The 15,770-nt window shown below is 38.2% G+C and overlaps 1 long non-coding RNA gene across 4 annotated transcripts in view; it reads left to right on the top strand.

Moving 5' to 3' along the window:
• LOC113916789 overlaps nucleotides 1-15,770 on the top strand; it is a 101,508-nt gene that overhangs the window by 43,583 nt on the left and 42,155 nt on the right. For 3 of the 4 annotated variants that reach the window (XR_003518033.2, XR_003518032.2, XR_003518031.2), the window contains exons 2-4: nucleotides 11,499-11,647; nucleotides 13,560-13,742; nucleotides 14,179-14,311. This is a non-coding gene — a long non-coding RNA (uncharacterized LOC113916789). The remainder of the gene's footprint in view (nucleotides 1-11,498; nucleotides 11,648-13,559; nucleotides 13,743-14,178; nucleotides 14,312-15,770) is intronic. The other variant, XR_003518034.2, reaches the window with a different exon arrangement.

Genomic DNA, 15,770 nt, shown 5'->3' on the forward strand with positions numbered 1-15,770 from the left:
TCTCATGTTAAACCACATTCTGCCTGGAGTTTGGTTTTAAGATGGGCTTGTTGGAAAATTAATGGGAAAATATCCAGAGAGAAATTGCTACACAAACTTAAAATGTAGAAGTAGCTTCAGCTGAGATGATAAAAAATCTCTGTCAACTTGCACAGGATAGAGTCAATGGTAAACAGGGCTTGGAATCCATCTGCATGTATGTAAGTCACTCATTGACAAACTGCTCATGCATCTCCACAGAGTTAGAGACACTGACAAACGTATTTATTCAGTAGTTACCATGGCTCTCAGCCTACACTCTTATCTGCAAGGTTACTGAGCATTTCAAGAGTCTCTTGTGGACTCCTTGGATTTCAGAGAATTGTTTGAATGTGGAAAAAAAAATCCACTTCTGCTTATGCTTTACATTAAGAATTACTGATCAATTTTCTGAAACTCTGAAAATTAAAAATTTCCTTAAAATATATGAAAACAAATATTTTATATTAGTTTCTCTCTGGTTAGTATTTTAAATAACTATTTTTTTCCTGATTATAAAAATGGACCACTTATCCCAAAAAAGTAATACAAAAATAAAGAAATAATAGTACTCTTTCATCTAACATCCCGGAGATAACAATTATCTTCAGGATTTTATATATAGATAATATTTTTGTTAAAGCAAAATGGGAGCATGCTCTAAATCCTCCTTTTTCTGCTTAATATAATGTGGACATAAAATAGTTTTGCATGATTCACCTGTGGTAGCTCATACAATGAGATAGTTCTCATTGTATGGATGATCATTATGCATTATCCTTATGGATAATTATATTGGTTTTATTTTATGTTGTATTCGACATTGTAATTATGATTCTCATGGATACATCTTTGCATATTTGTTTTCTTTCTTTTAGATCATTTCCTTAAAGTGAAAACATAGAGTAATAAGATATGCACATTTTGCATTTTGGTGTATGTTGTCAAACTGCTCTTCAGGAAGATCTGCCCCATTTCCATTCTAATAGGGCATGAGTGTCCCCGTAACCCTTTCCTAGACACATATCTTTGGAAATCAGTTTTTTAATACATGAAGAAAGCCACCAAAATTTTGAATTTGTGAATTGGTTTAGGTTGACTATGGAAGTTTGCGATTGTGTTTTCCTAAGTAACTACGATCATAAAATTGAACATCTTCCCAAGTGAAATCAGGTTAACCTACATTAGGAGGCTTTAGGGAGTCCAGAGAGAGATGAGAGTGAATTATATGTCTGGTTATTGAGAAATAAGACCTTATGAAAGTAGTGTCAGCTGTGAAACTGAGCTGACTTTGGTTTAAATTTCTCCCTTAGAAATTCTGATCAGGAGCGGTGATTGTACTTAAGGACTTGCATTATTTTTATCACATTCAGTGACAAAGAAAAGCCTCAGCCTCACTTTCTAGTGCTTCTTCTGATGGAGTTATTTTTGAGTCCCTTTTCTCCAATTGCTTTTGAGAGGCCAGAGCCCAAGTGAAACACAGTTTGGGTCTGGGTTTGATGTGAGATGGTTTCCAGAAATCAGGTCAGTAGCTCTCATTTAAAAGATAATGACTCCAGCCAGACTTAGAGCCCTCTCCTCTGGCAGAACGAGACCCAGCCTAGGGCTGGATCTGAACTGAAAGACAGCAAATAACACACTGGACTTTAATTTTTTTTTTTTTTTTTTTTTTTTGGTCTCAGGCAGCTCCCGTGAGAGCGTCTATCCTGTATGATTTTCTCTCCTTCTGTCCCCTTCCCCAGCTCTCCTGCAAATCCCAAAGGACAAAGCCAATTTGCTTTCAGTACTTGCCTTATGAGTGGACTCCTTGTAACTTTTGGAGGAGAGGGGATAGTGGGGTAAAGGGACCTGAATGTATTGACTACATACAATATTCTAGCCTCATAGGGGACTTCTTTCATTTCCATGACGACAACATGAGATAATATGTTAGTCAGGATTCTTCAGAAAACAGAACCATGATATGTGTGTGTGTCTGTGTGTTTGTGTGTGTGTGTTTATATATAGAGAGAGATTTCATTTTAAGGAATTAATTCATGTAACTTTGGGGGCTGACAAGCCCCAGATGTGTAATGCAGACCAGTGGGCTGAAAATTCAGGCAAGGTTTCTATGTTGCGGTCTTGAGGCACAATTGCTTCCTCCTTGGGAAACTTCACTCTTCGTTCTTACGACCATCCATAATTTGGAGTGTAATCTATTTTAGTTAAGTTAGCTTATTGCAATCGTTAATCATATCCGCAAATGCCTTCACAGCAACATCTAGACTAGCGTTTGTCCAAACGACTGGGCACCATAGCTGAGGCAAGTTGACATATAGATTAACCATCACAGATAGTTCTTAGAAGTTTGCACAAAGCTATAGTCCATACTACATGACTTACCATTTACAGATGAGGAAACCAAGGCTCTCAGAAATTAGGTAACTTCAACACAGTCCTACAGCTTGTAAGCAGTGGAACTGGGACTTCAGTCTCACTCTGACTAACTCCCAAGTCCAGTGTGTTCACTGTAAGTGCACCCCCCCACACACATGCATTCACACTGATGCACACACCCACATATTCATACTCATGCAGCACACGCAGTCACACGCACGCACCTCCGGTGCCCCACACGTGAACCTCTCTTACTTTTTTAGCCTGAACCCTGAAAATCCAGGTCATAGAAAAAGGGAAACTAACCCAGATCAGCTTTCATAATCATTGCTATCTAAAGGGGGAGGATACACTACACCATAGGGTGGGGATAAATTGAATCAGAAAGGAAGGTAACTGTCACACTAACAAACTAAAACCTTATGATTTTTTTCAGGCTATTTTTTAGGAAATATCCCACTATGGTTAGACAAGTGAAAATTATTCAGGGATGTGTAGTTGAAGCTGAATCTTCTATGCACAGAGCTTAAGAGGAAAGTTAACAACCCTGTCAATCGTTTGAAATATTCTAAAATATATATTTGGAAGCAGTGGTCTACATATTTCTGGAGCATTTTAGAATTTTTTTAGACTCCTTTCTCACCCCTTCCCTCTTTTCAGGGCAATTAGGATATTCTATTTTTTATCAGCTACATCTGAGGGTATTGAGTGTTTTGATAATTTCAATATTGGATTCAATTAATTTTCATTCTGTATGTATTGAAGAGTTGTGTGTTCTTTTATGCCATGCAGAAATGTGAATGTGAAATTTAAAAAGTTAGAAATCAAATGGCATTACTTCATTAGAATATAATCATTCAACCCCTAAATCACGTTTTGGCTCTGAGTTAGGAGGTGGCATTGTTATTTCAGAACAAAGAAGTTTGCACAAATAGCAGTTTTTTTGAAAATGTCCATATTTTTCTTTTTTCCTTTGACTCATTTTATGAGGATAGCTTTGAGAGAAAGCCAGGAAATGCTATGAACTATTGGCCCAAGGAAAATGCTAATCTTATAATGAAAAACAGTGTAGCTATTTTCAAATTGGAGATTCTCCTTTCAATGGTTTAGGCAGGTGTGCAATTAAAATCTGGTAATTCACATAGGAGACATTTGGCTGGTTTATAAATTTTATTTAGTAATTAACTAATTTGGGGCAAACAGTGATTTATATTCATAAATATAAGATGAATTCTCGGGGCGCCTGGGTGGCTCAGTTGGTTAGGCGACTGCCTTCGGCTCAGGTCATGATCCTGGAGTCCTGGGATCGAGTCCTGCATTGGGCTCCCTGCTCAGCAGGGAGTCTTCTTCTCCCTCTGACCCTCCCCCCCCCTCAGGTTCTCTCTATCTCATTCTCTCTCTCAAATAAATAAAATCTTAAAAAAAAAGATGAATTCTCTAGATTTTGACATTACCTCCACATCCATCTGCTTTGAACGCTTAAATGAGCATCAGACACATACACACCAATTATTCATCATTGGAAATGTAGAGACTATTGAAAAGTTACAGCAATAAACTAGAAATTTCTACTTAGGACGTGCACACACTCCTTAAATTCATTTTAAAGGGGAAGGATAGTAAGATAATATTTTCCATTTTTACTTTCTATCTTCCCAAAGGCATGCACAGAGAATATTAAATATATACCACAAATTACAATACTTTTAGGAAGTGAAAGGTCCCATGCTGCATGTCGGTTTTGGCAGAAAGCTAGTAAAACATTCCATAAGAACATCCACAAGAACCAAGGACCTTACCAGTCCTCATATACTTTTAGTTATCACAGTCCTTCTTGTCTCTAGTTACCAGCCATAAAATGGATAGAATCAACTGTGTATTTTTGTGTAGTGTCTTAGAGATTATAAACATTCAGAAGCATAGACAGAACCACACATTGAACCTGATTCTCCAGTCCAGGAAACAATAAATAAGGTGGTAGAACATTTCAGAGAGAAGATCTAAAGACTTTTAAAAATGAAAATGAATGCTGGAGACCTAATTTTATTGTGAAATTTTATTTCTTGGTGTGCCTCTGGGAGGCTGACTAAGAAAGGCTGGGCAGAACTTGACCAGTATTCTCCGGGCATACCATAGGGGGATATTTAGAAGTAAAAAACAAAACAAAAAAACTTCAGGGAACCATAAATCCTCACTTGGAAGTCCTCCTAATTTTATTCCAGTACCACTTCTCTGCAAAGCCCTCCTCACTGCTACCCAACACCCCAACTATGCCCCAGTCCCCTCAAGATCCATGGCAGTGGCCCAATTTCCAGAATTTTCTTTTTCATCTATAGTCTGGAAATATCCATTAGGGATGTGCTAGATGAAGCTCTGTGCTGATAAATTAATGCATGTTATGATGGGCAGATAACCAGGCTTAATTTGATATGGTCTCAGGCTGCATATTTGCCTTAGCCCATATATCTCTTTTTCACAGCTTTCCCTCACACTCCACCACTGAGCTCCCCTGTGAGGATAAAAATGCAGTTATATAGATGAAAGCACATTGAAATTTGAAAAGCAATATACATGTATTAAATATTGCAGCAAAAGGATATATATATTACACAATTTAAATATTTGAGTTAAACACATAGTAACACCATATATATGTATAGTGTAATATATATATATATGTGTGTATGTATGTGTGTATATATATATATATATATACACATATATATACACACCTTTCAGTGACTTCCCATTTCACTCAGGATGAAATCCAGAATTCTTACCATGGCGTAAAGCCTTTGCCTAAACTGTTCCGTTACTCCTGTGACCTAATCCCCCTTTGCTCACTCTGCTCCAGCCACAGTGGGCTCCTTGCTCTTCATCAAATAGGTCCTGTGTTCTCCCTTCTCAGGCTCTTAGCTTTTGCTCCTCCCTCTCCCCGGTACACTCTTGCCCTAGATAATTGCCAGTCTCACTCCCTCATCAAGAGATTTTCTGCTTAAATGGCACTGAATCAAGAGCCCCAGATCTTCCTAACAAAAACACAGACTTTTGTTCCCCAGCTCTTTTTACCTTGCTTATCTTCTTCAGAGCATTTCCACGGTCAGTGCTCTATTTATTATTTTTATTTTCTGTCCTTATCCTTCCATTAGAATGAAGCTCCAGAGAGTTTTGTTCTCTGGTAAAGCCCCAGCACCTATGATCCTGATTGACACATAGGACCTGTGCAGTGTCTGTTGAATGAATGAAGGAATATTAATTAGTAAAGGTAGCCCCAGGTAGCACTACTCTTCCCTCCTTGTTTATTGAACTGATGATTTGTACTTTATTTTTTTGGAGCAGTTTTTAGGTTTGCAGCAAAATGAAGGGGAAGGTAGAGAGATTTTTTATATGCGCTCTGCCCTGACTTTTGTCTCCCCCACTAACAAAATCTTATACCACAGCGGTATAGTGGTTGCACTTGGTGAACCTACGTTGACATTTCATCATCGCCCAGAGTTCATAGGTCACTCTTGTTGCTGTACAATCTATGGGTTTGGACAAATGTATACTGACGTGGATCCACCATGTTACTGTTACCACCAGTAACAGACAGAGTAGTTTCACTGCCCTAACAGGACTCTGTGCTTCACCTGTTCATCTCTCCCTCCTTCCTGACCTCTGGTAACTACCAATTGTTTTATTATTTCCATAGTTTTGCCTTTCCCATAATGTCATATGGTTGGAATCATACATCCTGTAGCCTTTTCAGATTGGCTTCTAGAAAGGGCTTTTCCAACTGTAAAGTACTGAGCCTTGCTAAAACTAACCAACAAGCAAACAAACCATAGATATATATAACCAATAGGCTTCACAAAACTGAAGGAAAACATCCAACGTTAAGTCATATTAAAACAGTACAAGTCTGGCCAGTGGTTTATCGATCTTATTAATTCTTTCAAAGAACCAACTTCTAGTCTCGTTGATCTGATCTACTGTGTTTCTGGTTTCTAATTCATTGATCTCTGCTCTAATTTTAATTATTTCTCTTCCAATGCTTGCCTTAGGCATCATTTGTTGTTTTTTCTCTAGTTCTTTAAGGTGTAGACTTAGTTGGTGAATTCGGGATTTTTCCATTTTTTTGAGCGAGGCTTGGATGGCTATGTATTTCCCCCTTAAGACCACCTTTGCAGTATCCCATAGGTTTTGGACTGATGTGTTTTCGTTCTCTTTGATTTCCATGCATTGTTTAAGTTCTTTGATTTCCTGGTTGACCCAAACATTCTTGAGCAGAGTGGTCTTTAGCTTCCAAGTGTTTGAATTTCTGCCAAATTTTTTCTTGTGATTGAGTTCCAGTTTTAAAGCATTGTGGTCTGATAATATGCAGGGAGTAACCTCAATCTTTTGGTATCGGTTGAGACCTGATTTGTGACCCAGTATGCGGTCTATTCTGGAGAAAGTTCCATGTGCGCTCGAGAAGAATGAGTATTCTGTTGTTTTAGGGTGGAATGTTCTGTAAATATCTGTGAGGTCCATCTGATCCAGTGTATCATTCAAAGCTCTTGTTTCCTTGTTGATTTTCTGCTTAGATGATCTGTCCATTGCTGAGAGTGGAGTATTGAGGTCTCCTACAATTAACGTATTGTTATCAATATGACTCTCTATTTTGGTAAACAGTTGGCTTATGTAGATGGCTACTCCCATGTTGGGGGCATAGATATTTACAATTGTTAGATCTTCTTGTTGGATAGACCCTTTAGGAATGATATAGTGTCTTTCTGTGTCTCTAATTACAGACTTTGGTTTAAAATCTAATTTGTCTGATATAAGAATTGCTATCCCAGTTTTCTTTTGAGGTCCGTTGGCATGGAAGATGGATCTCCATCCCTTCACTTTCAGTCTGGATGTATCTTTAGGTTCAAAATGAGTCTCTTGTAGGCAGCATATGGATGGGTCCTGTCTTTTTATCCAATTTGCAACCCTGTGCTGTTTTATGGGAGCATTTAGGCCATTCACATTGAGAATGATTATTGAAAGATATGAAATAATTGTCATCATGTTGCCTGTGAAGATGTTGTTTTTATAGATTGTCCCTGTAAATTTCTGTTGTATATCACTCTTGAGATCTTTCTCCTTTTATAGAACCCCCCCCTTAATATTTCTTTCAGGGCCGGCTTAGTGGTCACATATTCTTTCAGTTTCTGCCAGTTGTGGAAGCTCTGCATCTCTCCATCCATTCTAAATGAAAGCCTTGCCGGATAAAGTATTCTTGGCTGCATGTTCTTCTCGTTTAGTACCCTGAATATGTCTTTCCAGCCCTTTCTGGCTTGCCAGGTCTCTGTGGATAGGTCTGACGTTATTCTGATGTTCCTCCCTCTGTACGTAAGGAATCTCTCCACCCTAACTGCCCTTAAGATGGTTTCCTTGGTTCTAAGATTTACGAGTTTTACTATTACATGCCGGGGTGTTGGCCTGTTTTCCTTGATCTTGGGAGGGGTCCTCTCGGCCTCTAGGACGCGAATGTTTGTTTCATTCTCCAGATTAGGGAAGTTCTCAGCTACGATTTGCTCAAATACATCTTCTAGTTCATATATACAATGGAATATTACTCAGCCATCAGAAAGGATGAATACCCAACTTTTACATCAATGTGGATGGGACTGGAGAAGATTACGCTAAGTGAAATAAGTCAAGCAGAGAAAGTCAATTATCATATGGTTTCACTTATCTGCCGAACATAAGGAATAGCATGGAGGACATTAGGAGAAGGAAGGGAAAAATGAAGGGGGTGGATTGGAGGGAGAGATGAACCATAAGAGACTATGGACTCTGAGAAACAGAGTTTTAGAGGGGAGGTGGGGGGATTGGTTAGCCCGGTGATGGGTATTAAGGAGGGCACGTACTGCATGGAGCACTGGGTGTTATACGAAAACGATGGATTGTGGATCACCACATCAAAAACTAATGATGTGTTTTATGGTGACTAACATAACATAATAAAATTTAAAAAAATAAAAAGTTGAAAATAGAAAAAAAATAAAAGTACAAAAGGAAACCTCTTGGGTTTGGAAGACAACTGTTCTTAAGAAGAATTTTTGGATGACATGAGCTATGAGTCTAACTTTAGCTAAAGTGCACTTTGTTGTATTTGGTCTTTTAGTGGTCCTGTTAGCCTTATGTGTCAATGAAGATCCTCTGTAACTTCCCCTGTGTTAACTGGTATGAGCCCCAGGCCTGCAGCTTCCTCTGTGTACACTCAACTCAGCTGAGCCACTTCACCTTCCACAATTTTAGCATTCCTACCTTTGAAATAACACATTCAAGTTAATGACCTCTAAGTGTTGCTCCTTGGACTGATGTGACTTGACAGTTTCATTTGATAAATTCCTACAATTGAATTTAATAAATTAGTTTTGTAGTGACTGGTATTTTTTTTCTGGCACAGAACATAGATATTACTGTAATCTCTGTAAGTCAAGGTACCAGGCCTATTTACTTCATTGCTATCAACTCAAAATTTAGTGTCTGACACAAAACAGGTCCTCAATAAAAATCTGTTGATTGAATAAATGCCTGAATGCATGAAGAAGTGAATGAAAGTGATTCAAAGTGGGTGTCTACAAATGTATCAGGCTTAATTTTTAGTAACCTGACGGACTTTTCTGTTTTGTTCTCCTGAGTATTAAGTAGAAATATTGCCTCTACTATTTTAACTTTAATGCTATCTCATAGTTTTAGGGCCTGATTACTTAAATCCATGTTCCAGACATGTAAAAACCAATGTTTTTATTTCCAAAGACATACTTCAAGCCTGGTGACATGAAAACAGTGCTGCCCGATTGGGTTTTCCCCTAAAGAATGGAGACCATATAAAGGACTTATGTTTAGTATGTTATTCATGCTCCCAACAACTTGTACATTCGCAGGTTATCACTCGCCTCTTCACCAACAATAAAATGAAGCTCTGCTATGAATAGAATATAGGTTGATGTCAGGTAAAAATATATCCTTGCTTGAACAATGGATATTTGCATCCATCCCCTTGGGTGCAGCCACATGTGGCCATTACTTCGGTGAAACATAGCTGTCAAAGCAAAATTGCAGTGAGGGAAGCTAAAACACTTCTTGAGATGTTCTTGCTGTGTAACCACCAGTCTCTGGAGTTGGAAGAAGAGCGTAGAGGTACAACATTTATTAATACTCCTTTGTTCCTCAGACTAGCCAGTCAGCTGAGCACTTCATTGCCTATGGCATGTGTTAGGGTCATTAACTATTGGAAACATTCAAAATTAATGTTCACTTCATGTCATCATGGATTTGTATCTTTTGGGTGACTCTGAGGTACCTGAGGAAGGAAAATCTGGGAGAAAATTTTGGCTCCTGCGACATTTGGGGGCAGGGCAATTCTTTGTTTTACACGATTGCCACTTGTGCTGTACTAAATGCCAGGAACATCTCTTTAGAGACAGTGTCACCCAAAATGCTATCACGTTGTTCCAAAGACTCCCTGGTTCTTGGTAGTAGGGTGATGGTACCACTTCTCATGGTGAATCATGCCCATTAAGGAGAGCCATATAGAAAAGGAGCAGAGAGGGAGGAGGATATTTTCTTGAGGTGATCACTTTGAATTTAAGAGCTTTGGGCTTAAATCTAACTTTTATTATGGCATTTGGGCAACTACATCCTATACCCTAGTTTGTAGTTCTGTAAAAGGTTCACTAATGAATTCAACATCTATTTTTACTGACTGCCTATATTGCCCCAGACATTTTACTGGGTGTTGGGTATGGAGTTATGCATTAAACAGACATGCTGCTGGTCTCAGGGAGCTTAAGGTCTAGTAGAGAAAGGGGACAGAACAGAAACAAGTAAACAATATTTGATTACATCTTGGGATAAGTGCTGTGAAGGCAACACAGGAAATTGTGATGCAGAGCAATGCTAAGGGGTCATTGGAGACTTCCTCAGATCACGTTGTTAGGGAAGTCTTACCATTTGGTATTTCACCTGAGATCTGAAAATGAGAAACATGGAGCATCAGTATGTGCAAAGAGCAGGAAAGAGTGTGGCAATAACAGCCCAAACCAACAAGTGTGGAGAGAAGTGACACAGTGCAGTGAATAAAAGCAAGGACTTCAAGGTTCTGCTGGTTGCCTCTAAGAAGTATGCCTATCACCAGTGACTTTGAAAAAGTCTCCTCTCTCTTCTGTGTCTGTTTCCTCCCCTAAGAAATAAGGATGTTACATAAAAATATTCCTATGGGGTCTTATACCTCTGAGTCTATTGAATTGTTTCTATTGGCTTGTTCTTTCTTGAAAGCTGCCACAAAGCAATTTATTAGTCCCTCATACGATCATAGAACTAGAAATGATCTTAGAGATCATTTCGTCTTACACTATTAATTTGTTTTTAAGGAAACAGTGGCCCTGGGGAATTCTTTACTGTCCTGAAGCTGGTTATACTGGTAGAGCTGGGACTAGAATACAGGTCTCCTGCCTGCTTTCTCAAATAAATAGGTAATGAAATCCAGAGCAATCAAAAAGAGACTCTGGTCTGTTTAATATATTAAATGATTCATATTCAGATACATTTTTTTTTAAGAATGAGCATTTCAGGGGTACCTGGGTGGCTCAGTTGGTTGGGTGTCTGACTCTTGATTTCAGCTGGGGTCATCCTCTCAGGGTCATTAGATAGAGCCCTGAGTTGGGCTCTGCGCTCAGTGGGGAGTCTGCTTCTCTCTCTCTCCCTCTCCCTCTGCCCTTCCCCCACTTGCACTCATGCACGCTCTCTCTCTCTCAAATGAATAAGTACATCTTTAAAAGAAAAAAGAGTGAGTGTTTCAATCAGGGCAAGAAACAAATGACACACTCAAACTGGGTAATTGGAAAAGAGTTTAATGAAATGTGTAGGTAGAGTTTAGGAAAACTACAAGGCATGGTGAAGTATCCCCGGGCTAGTGTCAGTGGGGAATGTTACCAGCCCTGGACCTGAATGGGGAAGAGGAGGGAGCCAGCAGAAACAGCTGCTTGGTAAAGATACCCCGTGGGAATGAAGACTTTTGTTTGAGAGTCACAGCCCAAATAAATACCCCAAGTAAATACCCTATCTTATTCTTTGTTTTCCTTCAGATCTCCGGAGGGGTCTCCCTGTTGACCAAACTCAACCAAAAACCCAGTAGATAAGGGAACTCATTGATGTAGTCCATGCAATGTAGACTCCCTGGGAAGAGATACAGGGAAAAGGGATGGAGATTTGATCTGGAAGGACAAGATGTGAGGTATGTGGTACAGAAAGGCTTAACACAAAGAGGACTTTTATTTCTATTCAGCATTTTGTTCATGCAACACTTTAGGTATCTTATATCATGCCATATATTTGTTCAAAAGTTGTTATATAATGAATAAACATTTGGCCTTTATTTTGGTTTCTACTGACCTGTCTTTAAGAACTTATCTACAGATTGCCAAAATGATAGTCAAATCACATAAAAAAAAGAAATAAATAATGACTTCATCTAAATAGTTTGATAAAATTAGTTTCTCTCTTCATTTGAATTTGACCAAACCCTAGTTTCAGTTAAGTTCTACTTTATAGCTATTTATTCTTTACTGAGAGACATGGGCTAGTCATTGAAACCATTTATTTTGTTTGTAGTGCACAAGGCAGTTACCCACATTGAATGTCAACTATTCACTCCCAGCATGTCCAAAAGACTGAGTAGACATCTGGAGCAGATTCACTGAGATTTTATTTGTATGAGGAATGATAAAGTGTCCTGGGCAAGGTTCATCCTCAGAGAGAAAAGGGGCAGAATTATGTTCCTATAAAATGTCCCAGTTTTCAGAGAAGAGTGGATTTTTTTTTTAAACAATAAGAGCACAATGTCTATCACTAGAATTTGTCCTAAAGCTCTTTCCTTGTAGATCTATGTCTAAGTTTAAGGGAGAGGAGAGGATGTTAGGTCAAAAATGAAAGCAATATTTTCACAAGATAGCCCCTGAGATCTTGGGAACATGCACTATTGCTTCTTTGAGCTTAGCATCTTCAGAAAAAGAGCAGTTTTCCCAGTTAGCTCAAAGTGCAACATTATCTTCATTTGTTAAGGGACAGAGAGAACATAGGAAGCTCTGGCATATTGGAGACTCTACCCTTTCAGTGGTGTGTTTGTCCTAACTCTATTGGCATCTGTGGCCAGTAGGTTTTAACAACAGCCAGAGGCGGACATGGCACCCCAGTCATTCTCCAGGATAGCTCTGCTCTGCTACTGCAATACCCAGAATTTCCTGCAGTAACAACAGTACTGGTGGCTGGGCATACCAAACCATCTTAACGGTGGTCCTTAGCAGCATGGCAGTGCCAAATGACCTTCATGCAATCTAGTGGTTGGCATATCGCTAGTCAATAACATCAGTCAAGGGGAGTTGGAGAGAAAGAAACTGGAAGATGCAACCTGATAGGAGTACCTAGAAATATTCTCTGGGGAATCCTCTTTCTTTGTAGGAGTCTGGAAGTCCTACAGTAGCAGATGAGGCCCAGGATGGGGAGGTACCATTTACTAGATTGCTGTGGCCTGGAGAAACACAGACCTCATAAATATTTCAATTTTGACATTCATTCATATATAGCTTCATGATGGGCAAAATGACTTTATTCCTGGATTACTATAAGACTTTGCTGTTTATGCAGAATTATCTAGAAGACTAGTACTGCCTTTTTCTTATTTAAACATTTTCCCTAACTCTCCTACCATATTGCTATTGTCTAGTTTAATATTTTATTGTTTATATGTATTTTTTTCTTTTAAAATTCTGCAGAAATCTTGAGTTTTCTTTTAAATGTAAACAGAAAGCTCACAACCAGTTCCATAGGAATATTGAGATATGAACAAAGTAGATACCAATTTTCACAGTTTTCATTCATGCTACCAACATTCCTGACTGTCCCTTCAAAATTAGTTAAAAGTTTACATCATTTTGCATATGTCCCCTTCTTTTATCTCTTTTTTATAAATATTGACTCATCCCTTTGTCCTGGTCAAAAGGAAATATAGAGCATTCACAGAAAATTCAGAGTGGTTTCTGTATTGGTGAAAATCATGCCCTGGGAGATAATTGGGTGAAGGTATCTGCTGGGACCAGGTGCTGTATCAGAGATAAAAGAGTCCTTTTCACTCTCCATTTCATTCACAGTGTACATAAAAACTGGAACTGAAGAAGACTAAGTGATGAATCGCAACAGAAGCCCAAAGAGAAGGATGTGAGTCGTTAAGATTGTTCAAACATGTATAATCATCCACTTGGAACTCCAGCCATGGAAAGGCAGCTTCTGTGACCAGCCACAGGATCACCATGGGTAGCTCTTACAAGCAAAGAGTAAATATGCAGATATTTCTTTGCATCATTAGAAATTTATTCTCACTGGAAAAAATTTGTCAAGACTATAAAGTGATACATTTACAGTTTCTAGATCTGCAAAATGGGAATAATAATAAGTATACCATGGGATTGGAAGATTCATTGTAATTAAGTGTAAAGTGCTTAGAACAGTGCCTAGCACCAAAAAAAAAAAAAAAAAAAAAAGATGATGTAAGGTAATAGATTTCTAAGGATCATTTCATTTAGAATCTTTTTATAGTTGTATTACTGCTTTTCAGAACTTGGATAAATGCACTGTTGCTCTCTATACATATCAAATAATAACAGCGCAAAAGTTGGTAGCCATTTTATTTTAAATCCTATTTCCAGCAGTTTTCTTTTTGCTTCATTTCTGAATATTCAGTGTTTTGTTTTTTGTTGTTTTTTTTTACAGACCCCAAAGAAATGGCACTGTGAAAACTATGACATCTTATTTTAGTAGAAATGCCTTTAGTGAATCCTTTGGATACTGCTTCTTAAGTCTAAATTACATTGTAATCTGTTCTGTGGGAAAGGTGATTTATGAGGTAATTCTTTTCTGATATTTGGTTGGTATTAGCATCCTTTCTTGATTAAAACTTTCCACTGTGTAGGGATAGAGGAAACATACCTCAGTATCATAAAAGCCATATACAAAAAGCCCACAGTGAATATCATTCTCAATGGGGAAAAACTGAGAGCTTTTCCCCTAAGGTCAAGAACATGACAGGGATGCCCACTCTCACCACTGTTGTTCAACATAGTACTAGAAGTCCTAGCCTCAGCAATCAGACAACAAAAAGAAATAAAAAGCACTCAAATTGGCAAAGAAGAAGTCAAACTTTCACTCTTCACAGATGACATGATAATTTATGTGGAAAACCCAAAAGACTCCACCCCAAAATTGCTAGAACTCATACAGGAATTCAGCAACGTGGCACGACACAAAATCAATGCACAGAAATCAGTTGTATTTCTATACAGTAACAATGAGACAGAAGAAAGAGAAATTAAGGAATCGATCCCATTTACAATTGCACCAAAAACCATACAATACCTAGGAAAAAACCTAACCAAAGAAGTAAAGGATCTGTACTCCAAAAACTCCAAAACAGAACACTTATGAAAGAAATTGAGGAAGACACAAAGAAATGGAAAAACATTCCATGCTCATGGATTGGAAGAATAAATATTGTTAAAATGTCTATGCTACCCAGAGCATCTATACATTTAGTGTAATCCCTATCAAAATACCATCAACATTTTTCACAGAGCTGGAACAAATAATCCTAAAATTTGTATGGAAACAGAAAAGACCCTGAATAGCTAAGGAATGTTGAAAAAAAGAAAACCAAAGCTGGTGGCATCACAATGCCAGACTTCAAGCTCTATTACAAAGCTGTAATCATCAAGGCAGTATGGTACTGGCACAAAAACAGACACACAGATCAATGGAACAGAATAGAGAACCCAGAAATGGACCCTCAACTCCATGGTCAACTAATTTCTGACAATGCAGGGAAGAAAGACAGTCTCCTAATGGAAAAAGGACAGTCTCTTCAATAAATGATGTTAGGAAAATTGGACAGCCACATGCAGAATGAAACTGGACCACTTTTTTTACACCATTCATAAAAATAAACTCAAAATGGATGAAAGTCCTAAATGTGAGACAGGAATCCATCAAAATTCTAGAGGAGAACACAGACAGCAACCTCTTCAACCTCTTCAACCAAGAAGCAGCAACTTCTTGCTAAACATGTCTCCAAAGCAAGGGAAACAAAAGCAAAATGAACTATTGGGACTTCATTAAGATAAAAAGCTTCTGCACAGCAAGGGAAACAGTCAACAAAACTAAAAGGCAACCTACAGAATAGGAGAAGATATTTTCAAATGACATATCAGATTATGGACTAGTATTCAAGATCTATAAAGAACTTATCAAACTCAACACCCAGAAAACAATCCAGTCAAGAAGTGGGCAGAAGATATGAACAGACATTTCTC

The sequence above is a fragment of the Zalophus californianus genome, chromosome 1 (genome assembly GCF_009762305.2).
Source record: "Zalophus californianus isolate mZalCal1 chromosome 1, mZalCal1.pri.v2, whole genome shotgun sequence".
Lineage (NCBI taxonomy): Eukaryota > Metazoa > Chordata > Mammalia > Carnivora > Otariidae > Zalophus > Zalophus californianus.